This window comes from Oncorhynchus gorbuscha, unplaced genomic scaffold (genome assembly GCF_021184085.1).
Source record: "Oncorhynchus gorbuscha isolate QuinsamMale2020 ecotype Even-year unplaced genomic scaffold, OgorEven_v1.0 Un_scaffold_1624, whole genome shotgun sequence".
NCBI classification, from domain to species: domain Eukaryota; kingdom Metazoa; phylum Chordata; class Actinopteri; order Salmoniformes; family Salmonidae; genus Oncorhynchus; species Oncorhynchus gorbuscha.
This window is the reverse complement of record NW_025746350.1, coordinates 93,135-105,710: the sequence shown is the minus strand read 5'-3', so window position 1 is coordinate 105,710 and position 12,576 is coordinate 93,135. Positions and strand designations below refer to the sequence as shown.

Below are 12,576 nucleotides of genomic sequence, written 5' to 3'. Positions count from 1 at the left end.
GAGATTATTGGTTGGCCATGTGAATAATTCAGCACAAAAAAACAGGAAGGTTCTACCGAGATTTGAACTCGGATCACTGGATTCAAAGTCCAGAGTGCTAACCATTACACCATAGAACCATATTATAAATCCAAATGGAAATTGAAAAAAAAAATCTGCGTTTAATTTGCAACAGCGGACTGTCGTTCCTTCACGTGTTGCAAATACTTTCAACTGACAACAATATTTGGACAGCTATATTCTAGTTCCACGAGGCAAATTAATTGACATGGTAGGATCGTCCAAGATTTAAACTCGGATTGTAGGATTCAGAGTCCTGAGTGATAACCTTTACAGCATAGAACCCTCTCAATACTCTGTGACGGGTTCAGATTTTACTGTCCTTGGTTCACCGGAAAAAAGATCAAATATTTTCTGGCCAGAAACGGTATCAACTGGGCTACCCTACCATGCATCCACTTGGAAATCCACATATTTCCAACACGAATGAAGTGATGAGTGTGAACAAAATATGAAACATTGTCAGTTCTTTGTGGGGCAGCAAGTTTTCAATTAAAAAACGTACCAGGGACTCATAGTATGCATTTACCGTAGGCTAACCATTTGTGCGTAACAAGAGTGCTTATCGACTCCCACCCACTTGTTTCTTTCACGCACAACTATTTTAAAGTTGACAGGGGAGGAGTGTGTCACTGCAAAATCATGGAAGGTCCTACCGAGATTTGAACTCGGATCGCAGGATTCAGAGTCCTGAGTGCTAACCATTACACCATAGAACCTCATACAGAGTAATTATTGTAGAGTTCCGATTTTCCTGTCCTTAGTACAGCGGATAAACAGCAGATTATGAGATTATTGGTTGGCCATGTGAATAATTCAGCACAAAAAAACAGGAAGGTTCTACCGAGATTTGAACTCGGATCACTGGATTCAAAGTCCAGAGTGCTAACCATTACACCATAGAACCATATTATAAGTCCAAATGGAAATTGAAAAAAAAATCTGCGTTTAATTTGCAACAGCGGACTGTCGTTCCTTCACGTGTTGCAAATACTTTCAACTGACAACAATATTTGGACAGCTATATTCTAGTTCCACGAGGCAAATTAATTGACATGGTAGGATCGTCCAAGATTTAAACTCGGATTGTAGGATTCAGAGTCCTGAGTGATAACCTTTACAGCATAGAACTCAATACTCTGTGACGGGTTCAGATTTTACTGTCCTTGGTTCACCGGAAAAAAGATCAAATATTTTCTGGCCAGAAACGGTATCAACTGGGCTACCCTACCATGCATCCACTTGGAAATCCACATATTTCCAACACGAATGAAGTGATGAGTGTGAACAAAATATGAAACATTGTCAGTTCTTTGTGGGGCAGCAAGTTTTCAATTAAAAAACGTACCAGGGACTCATAGTATGCATTTACCGTAGGCTAACCATTTGTGCGTAACAAGAGTGCTTATCGACTCCCACCCACTTGTTTCTTTCACGCACAACTATTTTAAAGTTGACAGGGGAGGAGTGTGTCACTGCAAAATCATGGAAGGTCCTACCGAGATTTGAACTCGGATCGCAGGATTCAGAGTCCTGAGTGCTAACCATTACACCATAGAACCCATACAGAGTAATTATTGTAGAGTTCCGATTTTCCTGTCCTTAGTACAGCGGATAAACAGCAGATTATGAGATTATTGGTTGGCCATGTGAATAATTCAGCACAAAAAAACAGGAAGGTTCTACCGAGATTTGAACTCGGATCACTGGATTCAAAGTCCAGAGTGCTAACCATTACACCATAGAACCATATTATAAATCCAAATGGAAATTGAAAAAAAAATCTGCGTTTAATTTGCAACAGCGGACTGTCGTTCCTTCACGTGTTGCAAATACTTTCAACTGACAACAACAATATTTGGACATTTGGACAGCTATATTCTAGTTCCACGAGGCAAATTAATTGACATGGTAGGATCGTCCAAGATTTAAACTCGGATTGTAGGATTCAGAGTCCTGAGTGATAACCCATTTACAGCATAGAACCCTGCAACAGAGTCAGTTCCAATTTTCCTGTCATTTTCCTGTACTCAGCGGATAAACAGCAGATTATGAGATTATTGGTTGGCCATGTGAATAATTCAGCACAAAAAAACAGGAAGGTTCTACCGAGATTTGAACTCGGATCACTGGATTCAAAGTCCAGAGTGCTAACCATTACACCATAGAACCATATTATAAGTCCAAATGGAAATTGAAAAAAAAAAATCTGCGTTTAATTTGCAACAGCGGACTGTCGTTCCTTCACGTGTTGCAAATACTTTCAACTGACAACAATATTTGGACAGCTATATTCTAGTTCCACGAGGCAAATTAATTGACATGGTAGGATCGTCCAAGATTTAAACTCGGATTGTAGGATTCAGAGTCCTGAGTGATAACCTTTACAGCATAGAACTCAATACTCTGTGACGGGTTCAGATTTTACTGTCCTTGGTTCACCGGAAAAAAAGATCAAATATTTTCTGGCCAGAAACGGTATCAACTGGGCTACCCTACCATGCATCCACTTGGAAATCCACATATTTCCAACACGAATGAAGTGATGAGTGTGAACAAAATATGAAACATTGTCAGTTCTTTGTGGGGCAGCAAGTTTTCAATTAAAAAACGTACCAGGGACTCATAGTATGCATTTACCGTAGGCTAACCATTTGTGCGTAACAAGAGTGCTTATCGACTCCCACCCACTTGTTTCTTTCACGCACAACTATTTTAAAGTTGACAGGGGAGGAGTGTGTCACTGCAAAATCATGGAAGGTCCTACCGAGATTTGAACTCGGATCGCAGGATTCAGAGTCCTGAGTGCTAACCATTACACCATAGAACCTCATACAGAGTAATTATTGTAGAGTTCCGATTTTCCTGTCCTTAGTACAGCGGATAAACAGCAGATTATGAGATTATTGGTTGGCCATGTGAATAATTCAGCACAAAAAAACAGGAAGGTTCTACCGAGATTTGAACTCGGATCACTGGATTCAAAGTCCAGAGTGCTAACCATTACACCATAGAACCATATTATAAGTCCAAATGGAAATTGAAAAAAAAATCTGCGTTTAATTTGCAACAGCGGACTGTCGTTCCTTCACGTGTTGCAAATACTTTCAACTGACAACAATATTTGGACAGCTATATTCTAGTTCCACGAGGCAAATTAATTGACATGGTAGGATCGTCCAAGATTTAAACTCGGATTGTAGGATTCAGAGTCCTGAGTGATAACCTTTACAGCATAGAACTCAATACTCTGTGACGGGTTCAGATTTTACTGTCCTTGGTTCACCGGAAAAAAGATCAAATATTTTCTGGCCAGAAACGGTATCAACTGGGCTACCCTACCATGCATCCACTTGGAAATCCACATATTTCCAACACGAATGAAGTGATGAGTGTGAACAAAATATGAAACATTGTCAGTTCTTTGTGGGGCAGCAAGTTTTCAATTAAAAAACGTACCAGGGACTCATAGTATGCATTTACCGTAGGCTAACCATTTGTGCGTAACAAGAGTGCTTATCGACTCCCACCCACTTGTTTCTTTCACACACAACTATTTTAAAGTTGACAGGGGAGGAGTGTGTCACTGCAAAATCATGGAAGGTCCTACCGAGATTTGAACTCGGATCGCAGGATTCAGAGTCCTGAGTGCTAACCATTACACCATAGAACCCCATACAGAGTAATTATTGTAGAGTTCTGATATTCCTGTCATTTGTACACCGGATAAACAGCAGATTATGAGATTATTGGTTGGACATGTGAATAATTCAGCACAAAAAAACAGGAAGGTTCTACCGAGATTTGAACTCGGATCACTGGATTCAAAGTCCAGAGTGCTAACCATTACACCATAGAACCATATTCTAAATCCAAATGGAAATTGAAAAAAAAATCTGCGTTTAATTTGCAACAGCGGACTGTCGTTCCTTCACGTGTTGCAAATACTTTCAACTGACAACAATATTTGGACAGCTATATTCTAGTTCCACGAGGCAAATTAATTGACATGGTAGGATCGTCCAAGATTTAAACTCGGATTGTAGGATTCAGAGTCCTGAGTGATAACCTTTACAGCATAGAACCCTGTACTCAATACTCTGTGACGGGTTCAGATTTTACTGTCCTTGGTTCACCGGAAAAAAGATCAAATATTTTCTGGCCAGAAACGGTATCAACTGGGCTACCCTACCATGCATCCACTTGGAAATCCACATATTTCCAACACGAATGAAGTGATGAGTGTGAACAAAATATGAAACATTGTCAGTTCTTTGTGGGGCAGCAAGTTTTCAATTAAAAAACGTACCAGGGACTCATAGTATGCATTTACCGTAGGCTAACCATTTGTGCGTAACAAGAGTGCTTATCGACTCCCACCCACTTGTTTCTTTCACGCACAACTATTTTAAAGTTGACAGGGGAGGAGTGTGTCACTGCAAAATCATGGAAGGTCCTACCGAGATTTGAACTCGGATCGCAGGATTCAGAGTCCTGAGTGCTAACCATTACACCATAGAACCTCATACAGAGTAATTATTGTAGAGTTCCGATTTTCCTGTCCTTAGTACAGCGGATAAACAGCAGATTATGAGATTATTGGTTGGCCATGTGAATAATTCAGCACAAAAAAACAGGAAGGTTCTACCGAGATTTGAACTCGGATCACTGGATTCAAAGTCCAGAGTGCTAACCATTACACCATAGAACCATATTATAAGTCCAAATGGAAATTGAAAAAAAAAATCTGCGTTTAATTTGCAACAGCGGACTGTCGTTCCTTCACGTGTTGCAAATACTTTCAACTGACAACAATATTTGGACAGCTATATTCTAGTTCCACGAGGCAAATTAATTGACATGGTAGGATCGTCCAAGATTTAAACTCGGATTGTAGGATTCAGAGTCCTGAGTGATAACCTTTACAGCATAGAACCCTCAATACTCTGTGACGGGTTCAGATTTTACTGTCCTTGGTTCACCGGAAAAACAGATCAAATATTTTCTGGCCAGAAACGGTATCAACTGGGCTACCCTACCATGCATCCACTTGGAAATCCACATATTTCCAACACGAATGAAGTGATGAGTGTGAACAAAATATGAAACATTGTCAGTTCTTTGTGGGGCAGCAAGTTTTCAATTAAAAAACGTACCAGGGACTCATAGTATGCATTTACCGTAGGCTAACCATTTGTGCGTAACAAGAGTGCTTATCGACTCCCACCCACTTGTTTCTTTCACGCACAACTATTTTAAAGTTGACAGGGGAGGAGTGTGTCACTGCAAAATCATGGAAGGTCCTACCGAGATTTGAACTCGGATCGCAGGATTCAGAGTCCTGAGTGCTAACCATTACACCATAGAACCCCATACAGAGTAATTATTGTAGAGTTCCAATTTTCCTGTCCTTTGTACACCGGATAAACAGCAGATTATGAGATTATTGGTTGGCCATGTGAATAATTCAGCACAAAAAAACAGGAAGGTTCTACCGAGATTTGAACTCGGATCACTGGATTCAAAGTCCAGAGTGCTAACCATTACACCATAGAACCATATTAAATCCAAATGGAAATTGAAAAAAAAAATCTGCGTTTAATTTGCAACAGCGGACTGTCGTTCCTTCACGTGTTGCAAATACTTTCAACTGACAACAATATTTGGACAGCTATATTCTAGTTCCACGAGGCAAATTAATTGACATGGTAGGATCGTCCAAGATTTAAACTCGGATTGTAGGATTCAGAGTCCTGAGTGATAACCTTTACAGCATAGAACCCTGTACTCAATACTCTGTGACGGGTTCAGATTTTACTGTCCTTGGTTCACCGGAAAAAAATATCAAATATTTTCTGGCCAGAAACGGTATCAACTGGGCTACCCTACCATGCATCCACTTGGAAATCCACATATTTCCAACACGAATGAAGTGATGAGTGTGAACAAAATATGAAACATTGTCAGTTCTTTGTGGGGCAGCAAGTTTTCAATTAAAAAACGTACCAGGGACTCATAGTATGCATTTACCGTAGGCTAACCATTTGTGCGTAACAAGAGTGCTTATCGACTCCCACCCACTTGTTTCTTTCACGCACAACTATTTTAAAGTTGACAGGGGAGGAGTGTGTCACTGCAAAATCATGGAAGGTCCTACCGAGATTTGAACTCGGATCGCAGGATTCAGAGTCCTGAGTGCTAACCATTACACCATAGAACCTCATACAGAGTAATTATTGTAGAGTTCCGATTTTCCTGTCCTTAGTACAGCGGATAAACAGCAGATTATGAGATTATTGGTTGGCCATGTGAATAATTCAGCACAAAAAAACAGGAAGGTTCTACCGAGATTTGAACTCGGATCACTGGATTCAAAGTCCAGAGTGCTAACCATTACACCATAGAACCATATTATAAGTCCAAATGGAAATTGAAAAAAAAATCTGCGTTTAATTTGCAACAGCGGACTGTCGTTCCTTCACGTGTTGCAAATACTTTCAACTGACAACAATATTTGGACAGCTATATTCTAGTTCCACGAGGCAAATTAATTGACATGGTAGGATCGTCCAAGATTTAAACTCGGATTGTAGGATTCAGAGTCCTGAGTGATAACCTTTACAGCATAGAACTCAATACTCTGTGACGGGTTCAGATTTTACTGTCCTTGGTTCACCGGAAAAAAGATCAAATATTTTCTGGCCAGAAACGGTATCAACTGGGCTACCCTACCATGCATCCACTTGGAAATCCACATATTTCCAACACGAATGAAGTGATGAGTGTGAACAAAATATGAAACATTGTCAGTTCTTTGTGGGGCAGCAAGTTTTCAATTAAAAAACGTACCAGGGACTCATAGTATGCATTTACCGTAGGCTAACCATTTGTGCGTAACAAGAGTGCTTATCGACTCCCACCCACTTGTTTCTTTCACGCACAACTATTTTAAAGTTGACAGGGGAGGAGTGTGTCACTGCAAAATCATGGAAGGTCCTACCGAGATTTGAACTCGGATCGCAGGATTCAGAGTCCTGAGTGCTAACCATTACACCATAGAACCTCATACAGAGTAATTATTGTAGAGTTCCGATTTTCCTGTCCTTAGTACAGCGGATAAACAGCAGATTATGAGATTATTGGTTGGCCATGTGAATAATTCAGCACAAAAAAACAGGAAGGTTCTACCGAGATTTGAACTCGGATCACTGGATTCAAAGTCCAGAGTGCTAACCATTACACCATAGAACCATATTATAAGTCCAAATGGAAATTGAAAAAAAAAAAATCTGCGTTTAATTTGCAACAGCGGACTGTCGTTCCTTCACGTGTTGCAAATACTTTCAACTGACAACAATATTTGGACAGCTATATTCTAGTTCCACGAGGCAAATTAATTGACATGGTAGGATCGTCCAAGATTTAAACTCGGATTGTAGGATTCAGAGTCCTGAGTGATAACCTTTAGCATAGAACCCTAGAACTCAATACTCTGTGACGGGTTCAGATTTTACTGTCCTTGGTTCACCGGAAAAAAGATCAAATATTTTCTGGCCAGAAACGGTATCAACTGGGCTACCCTACCATGCATCCACTTGGAAATCCACATATTTCCAACACGAATGAAGTGATGAGTGTGAACAAAATATGAAACATTGTCAGTTCTTTGTGGGGCAGCAAGTTTTCAATTAAAAAACGTACCAGGGACTCATAGTATGCATTTACCGTAGGCTAACCATTTGTGCGTAACAAGAGTGCTTATCGACTCCCACCCACTTGTTTCTTTCACGCACAACTATTTTAAAGTTGACAGGGGAGGAGTGTGTCACTGCAAAATCATGGAAGGTCCTACCGAGATTTGAACTCGGATCGCAGGATTCAGAGTCCTGAGTGCTAACCATTACACCATAGAACCTCATACAGAGTAATTATTGTAGAGTTCCGATTTTCCTGTCCTTAGTACAGCGGATAAACAGCAGATTATGAGATTATTGGTTGGCCATGTGAATAATTCAGCACAAAAAAACAGGAAGGTTCTACCGAGATTTGAACTCGGATCACTGGATTCAAAGTCCAGAGTGCTAACCATTACACCATAGAACCATATTATAAGTCCAAATGGAAATTGAAAAAAAAAATCTGCGTTTAATTTGCAACAGCGGACTGTCGTTCCTTCACGTGTTGCAAATACTTTCAACTGACAACAATATTTGGACAGCTATATTCTAGTTCCACGAGGCAAATTAATTGACATGGTAGGATCGTCCAAGATTTAAACTCGGATTGTAGGATTCAGAGTCCTGAGTGATAACCTTTACAGCATAGAACCCTCAATACTCTGTGACGGGTTCAGATTTTACTGTCCTTGGTTCACCGGAAAAAAGATCAAATATTTTCTGGCCAGAAACGGTATCAACTGGGCTACCCTACCATGCATCCACTTGGAAATCCACATATTTCCAACACGAATGAAGTGATGAGTGTGAACAAAATATGAAACATTGTCAGTTCTTTGTGGGGCAGCAAGTTTTCAATTAAAAACGTACCAGGGACTCATAGTATGCATTTACCGTAGGCTAACCATTTGTGCGTAACAAGAGTGCTTATCGACTCCCACCCACTTGTTTCTTTCACGCACAACTATTTTAAAGTTGACAGGGGAGGAGTGTGTCACTGCAAAATCATGGAAGGTCCTACCGAGATTTGAACTCGGATCGCAGGATTCAGAGTCCTGAGTGCTAACCATTACACCATAGAACCTCATACAGAGTAATTATTGTAGAGTTCCGATTTTCCTGTCCTTAGTACAGCGGATAAACAGCAGATTATGAGATTATTGGTTGGCCATGTGAATAATTCAGCACAAAAAAACAGGAAGGTTCTACCGAGATTTGAACTCGGATCACTGGATTCAAAGTCCAGAGTGCTAACCATTACACCATAGAACCATATTATAAGTCCAAATGGAAATTGAAAAAAAAAAAAAATCTGCGTTTAATTTGCAACAGCGGACTGTCGTTCCTTCACGTGTTGCAAATACTTTCAACTGACAACAATATTTGGACAGCTATATTCTAGTTCCACGAGGCAAATTAATTGACATGGTAGGATCGTCCAAGATTTAAACTCGGATTGTAGGATTCAGAGTCCTGAGTGATAACCTTTACAGCATAGAACTCAATACTCTGTGACGGGTTCAGATTTTACTGTCCTTGGTTCACCGGAAAAAAGATCAAATATTTTCTGGCCAGAAACGGTATCAACTGGGCTACCCTACCATGCATCCACTTGGAAATCCACATATTTCCAACACGAATGAAGTGATGAGTGTGAACAAAATATGAAACATTGTCAGTTCTTTGTGGGGCAGCAAGTTTTCAATTAAAAAACGTACCAGGGACTCATAGTATGCATTTACCGTAGGCTAACCATTTGTGCGTAACAAGAGTGCTTATCGACTCCCACCCACTTGTTTCTTTCACGCACAACTATTTTAAAGTTGACAGGGGAGGAGTGTGTCACTGCAAAATCATGGAAGGTCCTACCGAGATTTGAACTCGGATCGCAGGATTCAGAGTCCTGAGTGCTAACCATTACACCATAGAACCTCATACAGAGTAATTATTGTAGAGTTCCGATTTTCCTGTCCTTAGTACAGCGGATAAACAGCAGATTATGAGATTATTGGTTGGCCATGTGAATAATTCAGCACAAAAAAACAGGAAGGTTCTACCGAGATTTGAACTCGGATCACTGGATTCAAAGTCCAGAGTGCTAACCATTACACCATAGAACCATATTATAAATCCAAATGGAAATTGAAAAAAAAATCTGCGTTTAATTTGCAACAGCGGACTGTCGTTCCTTCACTGTTGCAAATACTTTCAACTGACAACAATATTTGGACAGCTATATTCTAGTTCCACGAGGCAAATTAATTGACATGGTAGGATCGTCCAAGATTTAAACTCGGATTGTAGGATTCAGAGTCCTGAGTGATAACCTTTACAGCATAGAACCCTGTACTCAATACTCTGTGACGGGTTCAGATTTTACTGTCCTTGGTTCACCGGAAAAACAGATCAAATATTTTCTGGCCAGAAACGGTATCAACTGGGCTACCCTACCATGCATCCACTTGGAAATCCACATATTTCCAACACGAATGAAGTGATGAGTGTGAACAAAATATGAAACATTGTCAGTTCTTTGTGGGGCAGCAAGTTTTCAATTAAAAAACGTACCAGGGACTCATAGTATGCATTTACCGTAGGCTAACCATTTGTGCGTAACAAGAGTGCTTATCGACTCCCACCCACTTGTTTCTTTCACGCACAACTATTTTAAAGTTGACAGGGGAGGAGTGTGTCACTGCAAAATCATGGAAGGTCTGCAAAATCATGGAAGGTCCTACCGAGATTTGAACTCGGATCGCAGGATTCAGAGTCCTGAGTGCTAACCATTACACCATAGAACCTCATACAGAGTAATTATTGTAGAGTTCCGATTTTCCTGTCCTTAGTACAGCGGATAAACAGCAGATTATGAGATTATTGGTTGGCCATGTGAATAATTCAGCACAAAAAAACAGGAAGGTTCTACCGAGATTTGAACTCGGATCACTGGATTCAAAGTCCAGAGTGCTAACCATTACACCATAGAACCATATTATAAGTCCAAATGGAAATTGAAAAAAAAAATCTGCGTTTAATTTGCAACAGCGGACTGTCGTTCCTTCACGTGTTGCAAATACTTTCAACTGACAACAATATTTGGACAGCTATATTCTAGTTCCACGAGGCAAATTAATTGACATGGTAGGATCGTCCAAGATTTAAACTCGGATTGTAGGATTCAGAGTCCTGAGTGATAACCTTTACAGCATAGAACCCTGTACTCAATACTCTGTGACGGGTTCAGATTTTACTGTCCTTGGTTCACCGGAAAAACAGATCAAATATTTTCTGGCCAGAAACGGTATCAACTGGGCTACCCTACCATGCATCCACTTGGAAATCCACATATTTCCAACACGAATGAAGTGACGAGTGTGAACAAAATATGAAACATTGTCAGTTCTTTGTGGGGCAGCAAGTTTTCAATTAAAAAACGTACCAGGGACTCATAGTATGCATTTACCGTAGGCTAACCATTTGTGCGTAACAAGAGTGCTTATCGACTCCCACCCACTTGTTTCTTTCACGCACAACTATTTTAAAGTTGACAGGGGAGGAGTGTGTCACTGCAAAATCAAGGAAGGTCCTACCGAGATTTGAACTCGGATCGCAGGATTCAGAGTCCTGAGTGCTAACCATTACACCATAGAACCTCATACAGAGTAATTATTGTAGAGTTCCATTTTCCTGTCCTTTACACGGATAAACAGCAGATTATGAGATTATTGGTTGGCCATGTGAATAATTCAGCACAAAAAAACAGGAAGGTTCTACCGAGATTTGAACTCGGATCACTGGATTCAAAGTCCAGAGTGCTAAACATTACACCATAGAACCATATTCTAAATCCAAATGGAAATTGAAAAAAAAAAAAAAACAGCGGACTCTGCGTTTAATTTGCAACAGCGGACTGTCGTTCCTTCACGTGTTGCAAATACTTTCAACTGACAACAATATTTGGACAGCTATATTCTAGTTCCACGAGGCAAATTAATTGACATGGTAGGATCGTCCAAGATTTAAACTCGGATTGTAGGATTCAGAGTCCTGAGTGATAACCTTTACAGCATAGAACCCTGTACTCAATACTCTGTGACGGGTTCAGATTTTACTGTCCTTGGTTCACCGGAAAAACAGATCAAATATTTTCTGGCCAGAAACGGTATCAACTGGGCTACCCTACCATGCATCCACTTGGAAATCCACATATTTCCAACACGAATGAAGTGATGAGTGTGAACAAAATATGAAACATTGTCAGTTCTTTGTGGGGCAGCAAGTTTTCAATTAAAAAACGTACCAGGGACTCATAGTATGCATTTACCGTAGGCTAACCATTTGTGCGTAACAAGAGTGCTTATCGACTCCCACCCACTTGTTTCTTTCACGCACAACTATTTTAAAGTTGACAGGGGAGGAGTGTGTCACTGCAAAATCATGGAAGGTCCTACCGAGATTTGAACTCGGATCGCAGGATTCAGAGTCCTGAGTGCTAACCATTACACCATAGAACCTCATACAGAGTAATTATTGTAGAGTTCCGATTTTCCTGTCCTTAGTACAGCGGATAAACAGCAGATTATGAGATTATTGGTTGGCCATGTGAATAATTCAGCACAAAAAAACAGGAAGGTTCTACCGAGATTTGAACTCGGATCACTGGATTCAAAGTCCAGAGTGCTAACCATTACACCATAGAACCATATTATAAGTCCAAATGGAAATTGAAAAAAAAAAACTGCGTTTAATTTGCAACAGCGGACTGTCGTTCCTTCACGTGTTGCAAATACTTTCAACTGACAACAATATTTGGACAGCTATATTCTAGTTCCACGAGGCA

The 12,576-nt window shown here is 40.2% G+C and overlaps 30 non-coding genes across 30 annotated transcripts; all 30 read right to left on the bottom strand.

Moving 5' to 3' along the window:
* Positions 1-47: 47 nt before the first annotated feature.
* On the bottom strand, positions 48-119 carry trnaq-uug. The gene has a single exon. It is a non-coding gene; the product is annotated as a tRNA-Gln (tRNA).
* A 588-nt stretch (positions 120-707) lies between these two features.
* trnaq-cug lies at positions 708-779 on the bottom strand. The gene has a single exon. It is a non-coding gene; the product is annotated as a tRNA-Gln (tRNA).
* Positions 780-895: 116 nt separating this feature from the next.
* On the bottom strand, positions 896-967 carry trnaq-uug. Its single transcript has one exon. It is a non-coding gene; the product is annotated as a tRNA-Gln (tRNA).
* A 583-nt stretch (positions 968-1,550) lies between these two features.
* Positions 1,551-1,622, bottom strand: trnaq-cug. The gene has a single exon. It is a non-coding gene; the product is annotated as a tRNA-Gln (tRNA).
* A 115-nt stretch (positions 1,623-1,737) lies between these two features.
* trnaq-uug lies at positions 1,738-1,809 on the bottom strand. The gene has a single exon. It is a non-coding gene; the product is annotated as a tRNA-Gln (tRNA).
* Positions 1,810-2,160: 351 nt separating this feature from the next.
* trnaq-uug lies at positions 2,161-2,232 on the bottom strand. Its single transcript has one exon. It is a non-coding gene; the product is annotated as a tRNA-Gln (tRNA).
* A 586-nt stretch (positions 2,233-2,818) lies between these two features.
* Positions 2,819-2,890, bottom strand: trnaq-cug. Its single transcript has one exon. It is a non-coding gene; the product is annotated as a tRNA-Gln (tRNA).
* Positions 2,891-3,006: 116 nt separating this feature from the next.
* On the bottom strand, positions 3,007-3,078 carry trnaq-uug. Its single transcript has one exon. It is a non-coding gene; the product is annotated as a tRNA-Gln (tRNA).
* Positions 3,079-3,661: 583 nt separating this feature from the next.
* trnaq-cug lies at positions 3,662-3,733 on the bottom strand. Its single transcript has one exon. It is a non-coding gene; the product is annotated as a tRNA-Gln (tRNA).
* Positions 3,734-3,849: 116 nt separating this feature from the next.
* On the bottom strand, positions 3,850-3,921 carry trnaq-uug. The gene has a single exon. It is a non-coding gene; the product is annotated as a tRNA-Gln (tRNA).
* Positions 3,922-4,511: 590 nt separating this feature from the next.
* trnaq-cug lies at positions 4,512-4,583 on the bottom strand. Its single transcript has one exon. It is a non-coding gene; the product is annotated as a tRNA-Gln (tRNA).
* A 116-nt stretch (positions 4,584-4,699) lies between these two features.
* trnaq-uug lies at positions 4,700-4,771 on the bottom strand. The gene has a single exon. It is a non-coding gene; the product is annotated as a tRNA-Gln (tRNA).
* Positions 4,772-5,358: 587 nt separating this feature from the next.
* Positions 5,359-5,430, bottom strand: trnaq-cug. The gene has a single exon. It is a non-coding gene; the product is annotated as a tRNA-Gln (tRNA).
* A 116-nt stretch (positions 5,431-5,546) lies between these two features.
* Positions 5,547-5,618, bottom strand: trnaq-uug. The gene has a single exon. It is a non-coding gene; the product is annotated as a tRNA-Gln (tRNA).
* A 590-nt stretch (positions 5,619-6,208) lies between these two features.
* Positions 6,209-6,280, bottom strand: trnaq-cug. Its single transcript has one exon. It is a non-coding gene; the product is annotated as a tRNA-Gln (tRNA).
* Positions 6,281-6,396: 116 nt separating this feature from the next.
* Positions 6,397-6,468, bottom strand: trnaq-uug. Its single transcript has one exon. It is a non-coding gene; the product is annotated as a tRNA-Gln (tRNA).
* Positions 6,469-7,051: 583 nt separating this feature from the next.
* trnaq-cug lies at positions 7,052-7,123 on the bottom strand. The gene has a single exon. It is a non-coding gene; the product is annotated as a tRNA-Gln (tRNA).
* Positions 7,124-7,239: 116 nt separating this feature from the next.
* On the bottom strand, positions 7,240-7,311 carry trnaq-uug. Its single transcript has one exon. It is a non-coding gene; the product is annotated as a tRNA-Gln (tRNA).
* A 592-nt stretch (positions 7,312-7,903) lies between these two features.
* On the bottom strand, positions 7,904-7,975 carry trnaq-cug. The gene has a single exon. It is a non-coding gene; the product is annotated as a tRNA-Gln (tRNA).
* Positions 7,976-8,091: 116 nt separating this feature from the next.
* trnaq-uug lies at positions 8,092-8,163 on the bottom strand. The gene has a single exon. It is a non-coding gene; the product is annotated as a tRNA-Gln (tRNA).
* Positions 8,164-8,748: 585 nt separating this feature from the next.
* trnaq-cug lies at positions 8,749-8,820 on the bottom strand. Its single transcript has one exon. It is a non-coding gene; the product is annotated as a tRNA-Gln (tRNA).
* Positions 8,821-8,936: 116 nt separating this feature from the next.
* trnaq-uug lies at positions 8,937-9,008 on the bottom strand. The gene has a single exon. It is a non-coding gene; the product is annotated as a tRNA-Gln (tRNA).
* Positions 9,009-9,596: 588 nt separating this feature from the next.
* Positions 9,597-9,668, bottom strand: trnaq-cug. The gene has a single exon. It is a non-coding gene; the product is annotated as a tRNA-Gln (tRNA).
* A 116-nt stretch (positions 9,669-9,784) lies between these two features.
* On the bottom strand, positions 9,785-9,856 carry trnaq-uug. Its single transcript has one exon. It is a non-coding gene; the product is annotated as a tRNA-Gln (tRNA).
* Positions 9,857-10,465: 609 nt separating this feature from the next.
* On the bottom strand, positions 10,466-10,537 carry trnaq-cug. The gene has a single exon. It is a non-coding gene; the product is annotated as a tRNA-Gln (tRNA).
* Positions 10,538-10,653: 116 nt separating this feature from the next.
* trnaq-uug lies at positions 10,654-10,725 on the bottom strand. Its single transcript has one exon. It is a non-coding gene; the product is annotated as a tRNA-Gln (tRNA).
* A 592-nt stretch (positions 10,726-11,317) lies between these two features.
* trnaq-cug lies at positions 11,318-11,389 on the bottom strand. The gene has a single exon. It is a non-coding gene; the product is annotated as a tRNA-Gln (tRNA).
* A 112-nt stretch (positions 11,390-11,501) lies between these two features.
* On the bottom strand, positions 11,502-11,573 carry trnaq-uug. Its single transcript has one exon. It is a non-coding gene; the product is annotated as a tRNA-Gln (tRNA).
* A 605-nt stretch (positions 11,574-12,178) lies between these two features.
* On the bottom strand, positions 12,179-12,250 carry trnaq-cug. Its single transcript has one exon. It is a non-coding gene; the product is annotated as a tRNA-Gln (tRNA).
* Positions 12,251-12,366: 116 nt separating this feature from the next.
* Positions 12,367-12,438, bottom strand: trnaq-uug. Its single transcript has one exon. It is a non-coding gene; the product is annotated as a tRNA-Gln (tRNA).
* Between the last annotated feature and the right edge of the window lie 138 nt (positions 12,439-12,576).